The following is a 13,316-nucleotide window of genomic DNA, read 5'->3' as shown; positions in this document are numbered from 1 at the left end:
AAGGTGATATTCACCTCACGCCGCTCGGCGCTCCACGGAACACCGGATCCGTTCATTTTGTTCTGTTTTGTTTCCCGTATTTGTGTTTCCCATCCCTAATTTGTTACGGAAACCATTTTTGTTTATTGTTTCCTGTTCTGCTTTTAAAACAACAGTTCGGAATGAGCTTTGCGAACTTTTTGTTTTTGCCTTCTTGGTAAGTCGTTCTTTTTTTAACATAAACTCAGCGTGGTGTTAATAAACTAACCTCAGCTGAGACTGCCCTCAAGATCATGCTCAAGTCCCTGTTTTTATGTAAGAACTGTCGCGTTGACATGATCTTGGGGGCAGTCTCAAAGCTGAGATTAGTTTATTAATATCACCCATTCTTTCTTTTATCGTGTGGGTTGTGAGGTAGAGTACCAACCTCATCAACCCTGGTGTCAGGGTTACTATTGAGCCGCCAAAGGCCCCTGACATGGCTCATATAACGACTACTTACTTACATCTGTAATTAGTATTCGTTCACGCCTGGTTTATTTTTTATTTATAAGGTGGTTAGACGCTAGCTTTTTTAAAATCGTCAACTTTAAACAAAATCCTAACCTAACTCTCGCGCCAAAAGCGGCCCAGTTCCCGCCATCTCAGAGCGGCCGCCATTTTGTTATTAAAATTAATGTGCAGGCACTGGCAGAGTGCCATACAGCCTTCTATCTGTCACAACGCTCTGGTTTCAATATACTCCAATCGAGACTTCTAAGTTTTATGCGTTACTATTGGAACTCGAATTTCGATTTTTTTTCTTCTGGTTTCTTGTGACAAATTTGACAATGATCTTGTGTCTTCAAAAATCTTAATCATCATTGTTATTATTATTGCGTATGGGAATCAAAAATAAAATATCCTGCGTGGATTATATATCCAGCTTAAGCTTCCCTAGCCAAGTCTCTGCCGCATCCGTCACACAATGCAGCTCGGCTATGCCACCTGGGAACCGGTGTAGAGGGCACTCGTTCACTATGTGAGATAGGGTTTTATCCAGGTGACCACATTCACAGTATGGCGACTCCTTTAAGCCCCATTTATGTAGGTGATGGTTCGACTTTCCATGGCTTTCGTGGTTAGTAACTATTATTGAAAATAGTTTATGATAAGTGTTTTATCGTGTCGTAACTCATTTGAACTCGCTTATACACCATTATTTATTAAACCCGTATTTTTCTAACGTTCTTTGACCTAGAAGGTCGCACATTGACAATTGGAGCTATCTTTAATGTTTGGTAAGGAGTTTACAGGCTTGAATCACCTGGTTGTCTGAAAAAATAAGTTGATTCCGTGCTTCGGAGGGCACGTTAAGCCGTGGTTCCCGGCTATTAGCCGTAAAAGTACCTCCACAAACCCGCATTGGAGCAGCGTGGTGGAGCATGCTCCATACCCCCTCCGGTTGATTGAGGGGAGGCCTATGCCCAGCAGTGGGACGTATATAGGCTATTTATGTACGTCTTTTTTTTCCGAGCGTGTTCTAAGTGAGTTCCACTAGTGCCTTGTCAATATCACTCCATATTTTGCATGTTTTTCTATTCAGGAGTTGGCAGTGGTTTTTGATTCACTGCCCTTGTAGCTTGGTAGCATTTTGTTTTAGTTTAGGACTGTCTGTTAGTGTAGGCTGGTTCAAAACCCGGCTTCGGACTTGCACCAATGAGTTATTAATTTATCTTAAACTAGCGACACGCCCCGGCTTCGCTCGGGTGCAATGCTGAGGAAAAATAAAATTATTTACAACATCACATTAAAAACCTCAAAAATAACAGTATTCCACTATTTAATGGATGTTATTATACATATAAACCTTCCTCTTGAATCACTCTATCTATTAAATGAAACCGCATCAAAATCCGTTGCGTAGTTAAAAGATTTAAGCGTATACGTAAGCGCATGTAACGATTACGGCTTAACGTGCCTTCCGAAGCACGGATCATCTTACTTTTGGACAATCAGGTGATCAGTCTGTAACGTCCTAAGCAAACTAGAGATTACAAAGTGATTTTTGTGATTTGTCCCCACCGGGATTCGAACCCGGGACCTCCAGATCGGACAACGCTCAACCACTGGACCACGGAGGCCGCCAGCTCAGTCGATAGTTGGAAACATTCAATTATCGAAACTATACTCTGCGTGGTATGCAGACTGCCTATTGATTTTTCGACTGCTATGCACAGATCTACGTTATGGAGATGTTTTAATCCAGGACCGGACTGGGTATAGAATGGATCGGACAAATGTCCGGTGGCACACCCCAAACACTTCATACAAGAAAGAAGAAAGAAGAAAGAAAGAAAGAAAGAAAGAAAGAAAGAAAGAAAGAAAGAAAGAAAGAAAGAAAGAAAAAAAAATATTTATTCGGCATACAAGAAACATACTTAGGTAATAATAATTATTTAGGAGCTCGGTGGCGCAGCGGTAAACGCGCTCGGCCTGCGATTGTTGAAGTTAAGCAACTTTCGCAAAGGCCGGTCATAGGATGGGTGACCACAAAAAAAAAAGTTTTCATCTCGAGCTCCTCCGTGCTTCGAAAGGCACGTTAAGCCGTTGGTCCCGGCTGCATTAGCAGTCGTTAATAACCACCAATCCGTACTGGGCCCGCGTGGTGGTTTAAGGCCCGATCTCCCTATCCATCCATAGGGAAGGCCCGTGCCCCAGCAGTGGGGACGTTATTGAGCTGGTGATGATGATGATGAATAATAATTATACATAATGCCGAAACGGCTTCAGCTCGGCAAATGTCACAGCCTAGCTGTAGCTAGACTATGACGCTGATTTTCAGCTGCAGCCGGTTGGGGAATCAAAAAACAGTAAAACAAAAAGAACTGGGCTCTAAAGTCTAAGCACATAATTACGTACTTAAACCGTAATATAAAGTATTTGAGAAAAAATAAAATAATAAGAAAAGTAAAAATAATAATAAATATAAAAATACCTCGTTTTACACAGACACTACACATTGACGTTATCGTACACGCGCATCTGTGTGTGTGACGTCTGACGCCATACGATTGAAGACTGAAGTAAGACTGAAGGGGTGAGGTAGAATTAGCTCAGCCGCTGGTGGGGAGCGAAGAGTTGCAGTTCTATATTTTATGTGCTTCTTCGATTGTGTGGGTTGTGAGGCGGATTACCAACCTCATCAACCCTGGCGTCAGGGTTTTTATTGAGCCGCCAAAGGCCTCTGACATGGCTCACTGTAACGACTACTTACTTATATCAGTCAGTAGTAACCGGGATCAACGGCTTAACGTGCCTTCCGAAACACGGATCGCCTTACTTTCGGACAATCAGGTGATCAGCCTATAATGTCCAAACAAAACTTTGATCACAAAGTGATCACAAACCAAGGTACAAAGTGAAGTGAAGTGGTGATGGTGGTGAGGTGAGTGAGTGAGTGAGTGAGTGAAGTGATGAGTGAAGTGGTGAGTGAAGTGGTCAGTGAAGTGGTAAGTGAAGTGGCGAGTGAGTGACTAAGTGAAGTGGTGAGTGAAGTGGTCAGTGAAGTGGTGAGTGAGTGAGGCGTCATACAGTCCTCTTTTAATAATATATCTATAGAAGTAAAACCACAGATTCAATTGTTAAATTGCAAGTAATACGAATGGCCTGCCAATATTGGCGGGCTTCCAGCAGCGCAGGTGTGTTGAGAATAATTCACAATGCTCAGAACAATTTTCATTTCTATAACTTTTATTCCGAGTAATTTAATAACGGGTTTCTAAAATTACCAGCAATGTCGATACTAATTCTACTTCTTACAAAATATATTGTACAACTAACAATCTATGTAACTAAATTTAAGTTTGTGTAGTGTGACATAATTGGTTGAATAAATGATTTTTCTTTCTTTTCTTTCTTTCTTTCTTAATTGGCTCAGTTAGATCACATTGTACAGAGTGTTAGGGACACCGTATCGAATACCGATGGGGATGATTCATCATCATCATCATCACCAGCCCATTAACGTCCCCACTGCTGGGGCACGGGCCTTCCCTATGGATGGATAGGGATCGCGTTTAAATGGAGATATGAGACTCCCGATATTAAGACCCAACCCGTTATTATGTGCTTTAATTATGATAATTTATTTTATTTATTTTTACAGTTTTACATTCAGCCATTACAGTAAAAACCAATTCGACTGAAACAAACACATATAAGACATAACAATTATTATTATTTAACTTGAACAATAGCGAAATGCCACATCTGTGAATTTGGCCACCGAACAGCTGTACAGGTCAACGTCCGGGTTGTCCTGGGCCAGGGCGTTAAGCATCCGCATCGCGCGAGTAACCGGCGAGTACCAACCAAGATTGGTTCTCGACAGCGGGACTTTAAACATTTGCGGTTGCCGTCTCACGTTGCAATAATTGTCCGGTACATACAGACACAGTGACGACAAAATTTCCGGATTGGTAAATTGTCCTCTAAATACTTTAAAAATATATTTTAATAACCGCGTAAACTTAAAACAATGTATTTAAAATAGCCACATCGAAACAATTCATCTAAGAAAGCAATATTGCTATTTGACATTTGTTTGCATTGCGCAATTACTTTTGAATGCTCAATCCTATGACAAGCCGCCATTGCTAGCCCTTTGATGACGTAAGTGTTACCACTGTGTTACCATTAAATTGGTATCTCCAATATTCCAAGGACACTAATTTTATTTTTCTACGTATTTTTGACTAACGTATTTAATTACTATTACTTGTCACATAATATAATAAAAGTTAAAAATTTCCTTGCAAAGTAAATATAAAGACATTGGTCGTGGGTAATTTATTTTTTACGAAATGGCAACGCAGGGTGGGATGACGTCAGCTGGGCTATCCTCGAAATGTTAGCTGTCACTTTTGATCATACCTGGGGCCTGTTTCATAAAACTTACAATTGTAAATTACAATTACAATTTGGTGTTCATTACGTAGCTAATATGAAACTGCAATGTATTCTTGATCACACACTCCGCAATGTACATCAAATTGTCATTGTAATTTACAATTGTAAGTTTTATTAAACAGGCCCCTGATTTTCTTATTAGTACCATGATGCAGCTCATGATTCTGAGTTGATATCAAGTCGAATTTTCCGTCGCAAAAGTGTGTAACTGAAAATAAAAATAAAACACAAAACTTTATATTAATTTTCCGACAGGAAATTCCACTTGATATCAACTCAGAATCATGGTCTGCATCATCCCTCAAAGTTTTCCTTACGATGTCACAACCACCCTGTTTTGTTAATAACTTTGACAGTGTTACTATATTAATTAGGGAAAAATAGGGCAGTGGTTTCCCTCTTGCCTTCCGCCCCGCAGTACTCTGTCTGACGCAAGTGGGATGGCGCCCAGAGTAGTCTTATTACAAAGCCATACTAGGACTCCTGTCCTCCGCCTCTGAATAGTACTGACAATTACTGCTGCAACTTTCGCAAAGGCCGGTCATAGGATCGGTGACCACAAAAAAAGTTTTCATCTCGAGCTCCTCCGTGCTTCGGAAGACACGTTAAGCCGTTGGTCCCGGCTGCATTAGCAGTCGTTAATAACCACCAATCCGCACTGGGCCCGCGTGATGGTTTAAGGCCCGATCTCCCTATCCATCCATAGGGAAGGCCCGTGCCCCAGCAGTGGGGACTTTAATGGGCTGATGATGATGATATGTAGGAACATAATATATACAAGTACATTGTTTTAAGTTTACGCGGTTATTATCATAATTAAAACACATAATAACGGGTTCTTACCGCGTTTAAATGGGGAAAACCCCATTTAAACCCTAAGAACCCGTAAGAACCCGTTATTATGTGTTTTAATTATACAAGTACAAATAGAAATAGCTTAGCATAGTTTGGAGTACCTTGAAGAGTAAAATTCGGGAATGTTATTCTAACTTGCTGATTTAAGTTATGTCAGGTGGAACTTGTTTGGCATTCCTCCAGCTTTCCAGGTGCTACGGCATAATAAGTTACAATTCCAAATATATCCGGGGAAGTAAAGCTATGTAGGGTTTTAGTGACACCGTATCAAAAACTTCACAATAACCCGGTCACTTTTTCGGCGTATTTTAAGTCGAAATGGTGGCCAATAATTGCTGATCCACTTAATGCCAATGGGACTTTGGCGGCCCCTGTAATGTCCTAAAAAACAAGGGATCACAAACTAATTTTTATAAATTGTTTTAAGTTTACGCGGTTATTATCATAATTAAAACACATAATAACGGGTTCTTACCGCGTTTAAATGGGGATATGAGACTCCCGATATTTCGACACTGTTGCAAGTGCCATGATCACGGGATAACATATCATATCATGTCTCATATCCCCATTTAAACTCGGTAAGAACCCGTTATTATGTGTTTTAATTATAATTTTTATAATATTACCCCACTGGGATTCGAACCCGGGACCTCCGGATCGTGAGCCTAACGCTTAACCACTGGACCACGGGGGCCGTAAACACAAATAAACATGAAATTCGTAGTTAATTTTAGATAGATCATCTTTATAGAGATCATTTATTCAACGTACTTAATTATCATAGGTAAACTTAACTGAAACTGCAATAGCAACACATCTTTTAAATCAATGTAGGTACATTACAAGTTATTTAATAACTAGAGAAACACATTCAATAACAGCCATTTTTATTATTTAGCTAGTCATTAATCTTAAGGGAGCGCAGGTCGCGGGCTGTCCGATGTAATATGCTTGCCCGCAGATTTGCACGGTGTAAGGAAGAGGTTAAGGTAACGCTCTTCAGAGCATATTGCCAGTCCTTTTACACGTGCAGTCTGTGGGTGGATTACACGCGTCGGGCATACAGCGATCTGCGCGTCCAGTATAATAACGCTTTCAGGATATTGTTGAGGTTGCCGCGATATTGCAGCGCCTCTGGTATGTTCGCTGAGGCCCACACAGATGGTTTTGCGGCGATCATGCGGAAACGTTGTGCGTCGCTTCTCACGCGGACTCGAGCCAGCCCCAACGGTATCCTGAAGACGTTATGTGATAGGTGGGACTCCCCCTTTCTAAAAAGGTGGTTGGAGCTTCACACCCTATAATTTGTATTCATACACTAGTTTATAAGTCGTTTGTATACTAACATTCTATGGACTTTGTCCGAAATAAACGATTTTATTTATTATTATTTATAATAAGCTTTTTTACAAAAAAAGCTTCACATGAGCTTTAAAATTTTCTGACAAATTGAAAATACTATCTGGTCATCATCAGCCTATTAACGTCCCCACTGCTGGGGCACGGGCCTTCCCTATGGATGGATAGGGAGATCGGACCTTAAACCATCACGCGGGCCCAGTGCAGATTGATGGTTATTAACGACTGCTAATGCAGCCGGGACCAACAGCTTAACGTGCCTTCCGAAGCACGGAGGAGCTCGAGATGAAAACTTTTTCTTTTTGTGGTCACCCATCCTATGACCGGCCTTTGCGAAAGTTGCTTAACTTGAACAATCACAGACCGAGCGCGTTAACCGCTGCGCCACCGAGCTCTTCAAGCTTTAAAATTTTCTGACAAATTGAAAATACTATCTGGTATTTTATTGTAAAAACGTATACTTACCTAACCCCAAAAAAGATGAATTTCATTTACTTAGTAAGATGTACTTATAGAAATCTCTGACAAAATAATTAACTTACCAAGTACGTAACGAGCCCAACTTTGTCCAAGTTGCGTTCCTTTGATCATTCTCTCACAAAATACATACATAACTTCACGCCTATTTCCCGTTGGGGTAGGTAGATACCACGGAATTCCCTCGGTCCCCATCGGGAATCGAACCCCCTGACATGGCTCATGTAACGATTACTCACTTACATCAGTAAGTAGTAACCGGGACCAACGGCTTAACGTGCCTTCCGAAGCACGTATCATCTTACTTTCGGTCAATCTGGTGATCAGCCAGTAATGTCCTTACCAAACTAGGGACCATGAAGTGATTTTTGTGATATATCCCCACCGGGAATCGAACCCGGGACCACCGGATCGTGAGTTAAAGCTCAACCACTGGACCACGGAGGTCGTAATTGTTTCTGTAATATTATTTTTTTATTGTTTTGTTAAAAAAAACCCGCACCACGATTCTCCATGTCGCCAGATAAATCCTCTCAATTTCCTCCTTCCCTCCTCTCTCCCTTTATCCTCTAAATTTCCTCTAAAACGCTACCGTATATCAATTCTGGATTTCTATTTGAGAATTTATGACCTTGCAGGGAATCTGCTCGATCAATAAGTTCCACTACACTCGAGGTCCAAACCCATCGTGAGCTGCTAGCGGAATCCATACTTCTACCGTGAGGGTTGTAAGGTGGAAGACCGACCATCAACCCTGGTATCAGGGTTACTATTGAGCCGCCAAAGGCCCCTGACATGACTCATGTAACAACTACGTGAACTAACGTGACATAACATAAAAAAAAAAATTACACTTATATCAGACACGTCAATCCACATTACATTAATTACACTCTGCTTAAAACAATAAAATTTAAATTACATAATTATTATAAAATTAAAAAACCCCCGATCAGAAAAAAAGTATGATAACAGCCGACCAGCTCAGTGGTTCCAGAAAACATTAGTGTTTCAAATGTCAGATCCCACATATGCTTGCAAGCAAACTGAGCGTGTAACATTCCTATCACACCTAACAAACTACCTGATGACCTTGAAGACCTGCACCGATTTCCACCAAACATAGCTAACAACACTCTCGACTGATATACCTTTCAAACAAAAAAAAACCGCATTAAAATCGGATCATCCGTTTGGGAGCTACGATGCTACAAACAGACACATACACATTTACACACACACACACACAGACACGTCAAACTTATAACACCCCGTCGTTTTTGCGTTGAGGGTTAGAAACCGCACGAATGAAGAATAATTAAGAATATAATTAAACATAAGCGCACCACCATTTCTTATCTCAATTGGGGTAGTCAGATATCCATACATACATACATACATAAACTCACGCCTATTTCCCACCGGGGTAAGCAGAGACTATACAATTCCATTTGCTTCGATCCTGACACACTTCTTTTGCTTCCTCCACATTCATCAATCGCTTCATACACGCACGCCGGTTCAGAGTAGATCGTATTGAACCTTTTCTAAGGACATCTCCAATTTGGTCATCGTAAGTCAGATATCGATTGCAAAATGTACTAAGTACCCACACCTCACCGAGGTTTCTGTTAGACCAACGTGATAGGTGAGCCGTATCGCCGTTTATTCAAGTTAAAATTCAAAAATAACTTTATTCAGTAGGTAACACTTACACTTTGAATCGTTATGTAAAATAACGAACGTCTCATCCGCCTAAAACTACTGCAGCTTCCCACAACCTGTATAGCCGGGGGAGAGAAGCTGCAAGAAAAACTGCTTTATGATTGTCAAGCCAACTGTGTTAGTGAAAACTGCAGTTTAGATAAATTAACTCTGACCATTATAGACGGCGATACGGCTCACCTATCACGTTGGTCTAACAGAAAGCTTGGTGAGGTGTGGATACCTAATTCATCTTGCTATGAATGTACCTCTGACTACCCCTATTTGGATATAGACGTAAGCTTATGAAATCAGAAATCAGAATCAATTATTCAACGTAATTATCATGGATAAACTTGTTGAAGGTCAATGTAATATTCTTGAATTTACGTCATTTCGCAAGGTTGAGGAGGGTGGCTGAGGAGAAGAAATGACAAGAAACTGCAACAGCAACACATCTTTTCAATCAATGAGGGTATACATTACAAGTTATTTAATAACTAGAGGAACACATTTAGTACCAGACATTTTTATTATTTATGTAACCATTAATGTAGGTAAATACCATCAATCCGCACTGGGCCCGCGTGATGGTTTAAGGCCCGATCTCCATGTCCATAGGGAAGGCCCGTGCCCCAGCAGTGGGGACGTTAATGGGCTGATGATGAGGTAATCATTAAATATGTTTTTCTACTCCTCTACTTTAATCTGGCATTTAAATAACCAAAAAGTCTAATATAAGTACATACATAATTAAACTCTTTGAAAAAGTGTATGCTCTATGGCCTATAAAAGCATTGTTTACAAAGTGTAACTGTACTATAATGTCGCCAAAAAAGCATTGTTGTTGTTTTTTTTTTTTTTTTGACCTGGAAACTGGCACCTTTACTTTGTTTGGTGCCATAGATATACTATAAAAAAAAAGTATACATTTGCCGCCATTTTCCCGCGCGTTGGAAAATAAATTGGAAAATTTTTGTTTCATTTAAAATTACGTCGTCGTAGAAAAAGTATTGTATGCAACGTTGTATAACTAGGTCAAAAAATGCTCGTGGCGTCTCTTATTGCGATGTTCGCCAAGGCTCACATCGCAACTCACGCCACTCGCATTTTTTGACCCTTCTTATACAACTGTTGCATAAAATACTATTTTCTACTCCTCTACTTTAATCTGGCATTTAAATAACCAAAAAGTCTAATATAAGTACATACATAATTAAACTCTTTGAAAAAGTGTACGCTCTATGGCCTATAAAAGCATTGTTTACAAAGTGTAACTGTACTATAATGTCGCCAAAAAAGCATTGTTGTTGTTTTTTTTTTTTTCACCTGGAAACTGGCACCTTTACTTTGTTTGGTGCCATAGATATACTATAAAAAAAAAGTATACATTTGCCGCCATTTTCCCGCGCGTTGGAAAATAAATTGGAAAATTTTTGTGTTTCGTTTCAAAACACTAAAAAGTATAAAATAAAAAGGAAAAATGACGTCGTCGTAGAAAAAGTATTGTATGCAACGTTGTATAACTAGGTCAAAAAATGCTCGTGGCGTCTCTTATTGCGATGTTCGCCAAGGCTCACATCGCAACTCACGCCACTCGCATTTTTTGACCCTTCTTATACAACTGTTGCATAAAATACTATAATGTTATAATCGCTTAAACGCTAACAGAGCGGCAGCATCCGTCTCTCTCCGCTCGATTTAAGGTCATTGGACCGATATAATGTAAATCTATGGTTCTTAGAAGTTTAATCATGAATATATTTTCAGTTTTAGTTTTTGAATTAAACCCGCTATAGCTCTATTATTTTGATTATTTTCAGTTCCATATCTTTTGCGACAGAAAATTTCACTCGATATCAGTTCAGAGTAAAAAACCGGACCTGTCAAATCTTCAGTTTACCTAACCTGAAGATTTGACAGGTCCGGTTTTTTACAGAAGCGACTGCCTGTCTGACCTTCCAACCCGCGAAGGGATAACCAGCCTAATACAGGTTAGGTCATATACCCCCGATAATGCATTTCTCGGGAATGTGGGTTTACTCACGATATTTTGCTTAAAAAAACGTGCTCAGTGGGTGAAAAAACGCGAAAAAAAAAGTGAAGTGTTAACGACGGCCTCCTTGGTCGTCCTAAGTTTTGTTTTTTAAATATACTTATGTTCTGTTGTTTTTTTTTTATATAATATATCAGTTTTTCGTTCAATATTAAAATTAGCTTATAATGTTTTGATTTCTAATCACTAGTTTAGTTAGGACATTGCAGTCCGTTCACCTACTACTACTATCCGTACTTCGGAAGACACGTTAAGCTGTTGGTCCCGGTTACTACTTACTGATGTAAGTACGTAGTCGTTACTTCAGTCACGTCAGGGGCCTTTGGCGGCTCATTAGTAACCCTGACACTAGGCTTGATGAGGTTGGTAATCCATCTCACAACCCACACGATAGAAAGATAATATCTGATCACCCCCCAATAGCTAAAGCGTGTAGTACCCCGAATTCCCAGACACTCAGCTGTGTTCCACGCAATTTTCCCTGTTTTTATTAAAATTCCCTTTCGGAATACTAAATAGCCTCTGTTTTAAGATAAGAGGCCTTATGAGGGTTCCGCAGGAATAGGGCTTATCCAACATCTTTTAAATGGAAAGAAAGGAACGTTAAATAAAGGGTTTTTTTCTACAATGAATTGTACCAGTATTAAGAAAGAAAGAAAGGAAGAAACGTTTATTATATTACAGGCTTAACGGCATCTTTTAAATATATATATTTTTCTTTTTGTACAACGTTTTGCACCAGTATTACAGGTTTGATACATAATCCGGTTAAATTAAAAAATAAACCGTTTTTTTAACTGTATAAGGGACTTTCCAGGCTACGTGTCCCAAAAAAAAAAAGAATAAAAATGGCGCGAAAATTACGAAAATGACAATAAAAGCACAATCGGCGGCCCTATTGCTAAAAAAACAATTTCTTCCAGGCAACCTTAGTGTCAAAGAACTTTATTTATTATACGTAGTGTATCAACAGCAGTACATACACAAACACACAAAATAAAATACACATAGGAAAAGGTCCGGTATGCCTGCCAATTATAGACGCACACAAAACTGACTGAAATAATAATAAAAAGTAGAAACTAAAGTCAACAAATTACAAAGAACAATAATTGAAAATAAAATTAAAAAAGAAAAAACATAGATTGTGTAAAGTTTCTTTCTCTCTCTCTCTATTTAAAAGCTGCGCTCTTGTCGGTGGAGTAATCGCCAAAGAGAAGGTGCAGATCGTGTCGTATCGGGAGGTGAAAAGGTTTTGGCAGGAAGAAGAGAGGAAAGTTTCTTTAAACAACGTTTAAATAACAACTTTTAAATAAACTTTCTAAATATTGGATCCGGGGACAAGTTTATCTATGATAATTACAGTAAATAAATATATAGTGACACCGTAACGAATACTGAGGGCGATAATTCAGACCATGATTCTGATTGATATCTAGTGGAATTCCCTGTCGAAAAAAATATGTTTTTTTTTATTATATTATATTTTTATTATATTATTCATCATCATCAGCCCATTAACGTCCCCACTGCAGGCGCACGGGCCTTCCCTATGGATGGATAGGGAGATCGGGCCTTAAACCATCACGCGGGCCCAGTGCGGATTGATGGCTATTAACGGCTGCTAATGCAGCCGCACCAACGGCTTAACGTGCCTTCCGAAGCACGGAGGAGCTCGAGATGATGATTGTTTTTTGTGGTCACCCATCCTATGACCGGCCTTTGCGAAAGTTGCTTAACTTCAACAATCGCAGACCGAGCGCGTTTACCGCTGCGCCACCGGGCACGTTGAGCCGTTGGTCCCGGCTGCATTAGCAGTCGTTAATAACCACCAATCCGCACTGGGCCCGCGTGGTGGTTTAAGGCCCGATCTCCCTATCCATCCATAGGGAAGGCCCATGCCCCAGCAGTGGGGACGTTAATGGGCTGATGA

At 39.9% G+C, this 13,316-nt stretch overlaps 1 protein-coding gene across 2 annotated transcripts in view; it reads left to right on the top strand.

Annotated features, from left to right (window-relative positions):
• The window catches only part of LOC126379455 (guanine nucleotide-binding protein-like 1), a 343,035-nt gene that overhangs the window by 152,002 nt on the left and 177,717 nt on the right, over window positions 1-13,316 (top strand). The gene's annotated exons all lie outside the window — the stretch shown is intronic.

Source organism: Pectinophora gossypiella, chromosome 29 (assembly GCF_024362695.1).
Source record: "Pectinophora gossypiella chromosome 29, ilPecGoss1.1, whole genome shotgun sequence".
In the NCBI taxonomy this organism is placed as follows: Eukaryota; Metazoa; Arthropoda; class Insecta; order Lepidoptera; family Gelechiidae; genus Pectinophora; species Pectinophora gossypiella.
Note: the sequence above shows the minus strand (reverse complement) of the source record. Positions and strands in the feature narration are given on the sequence as shown.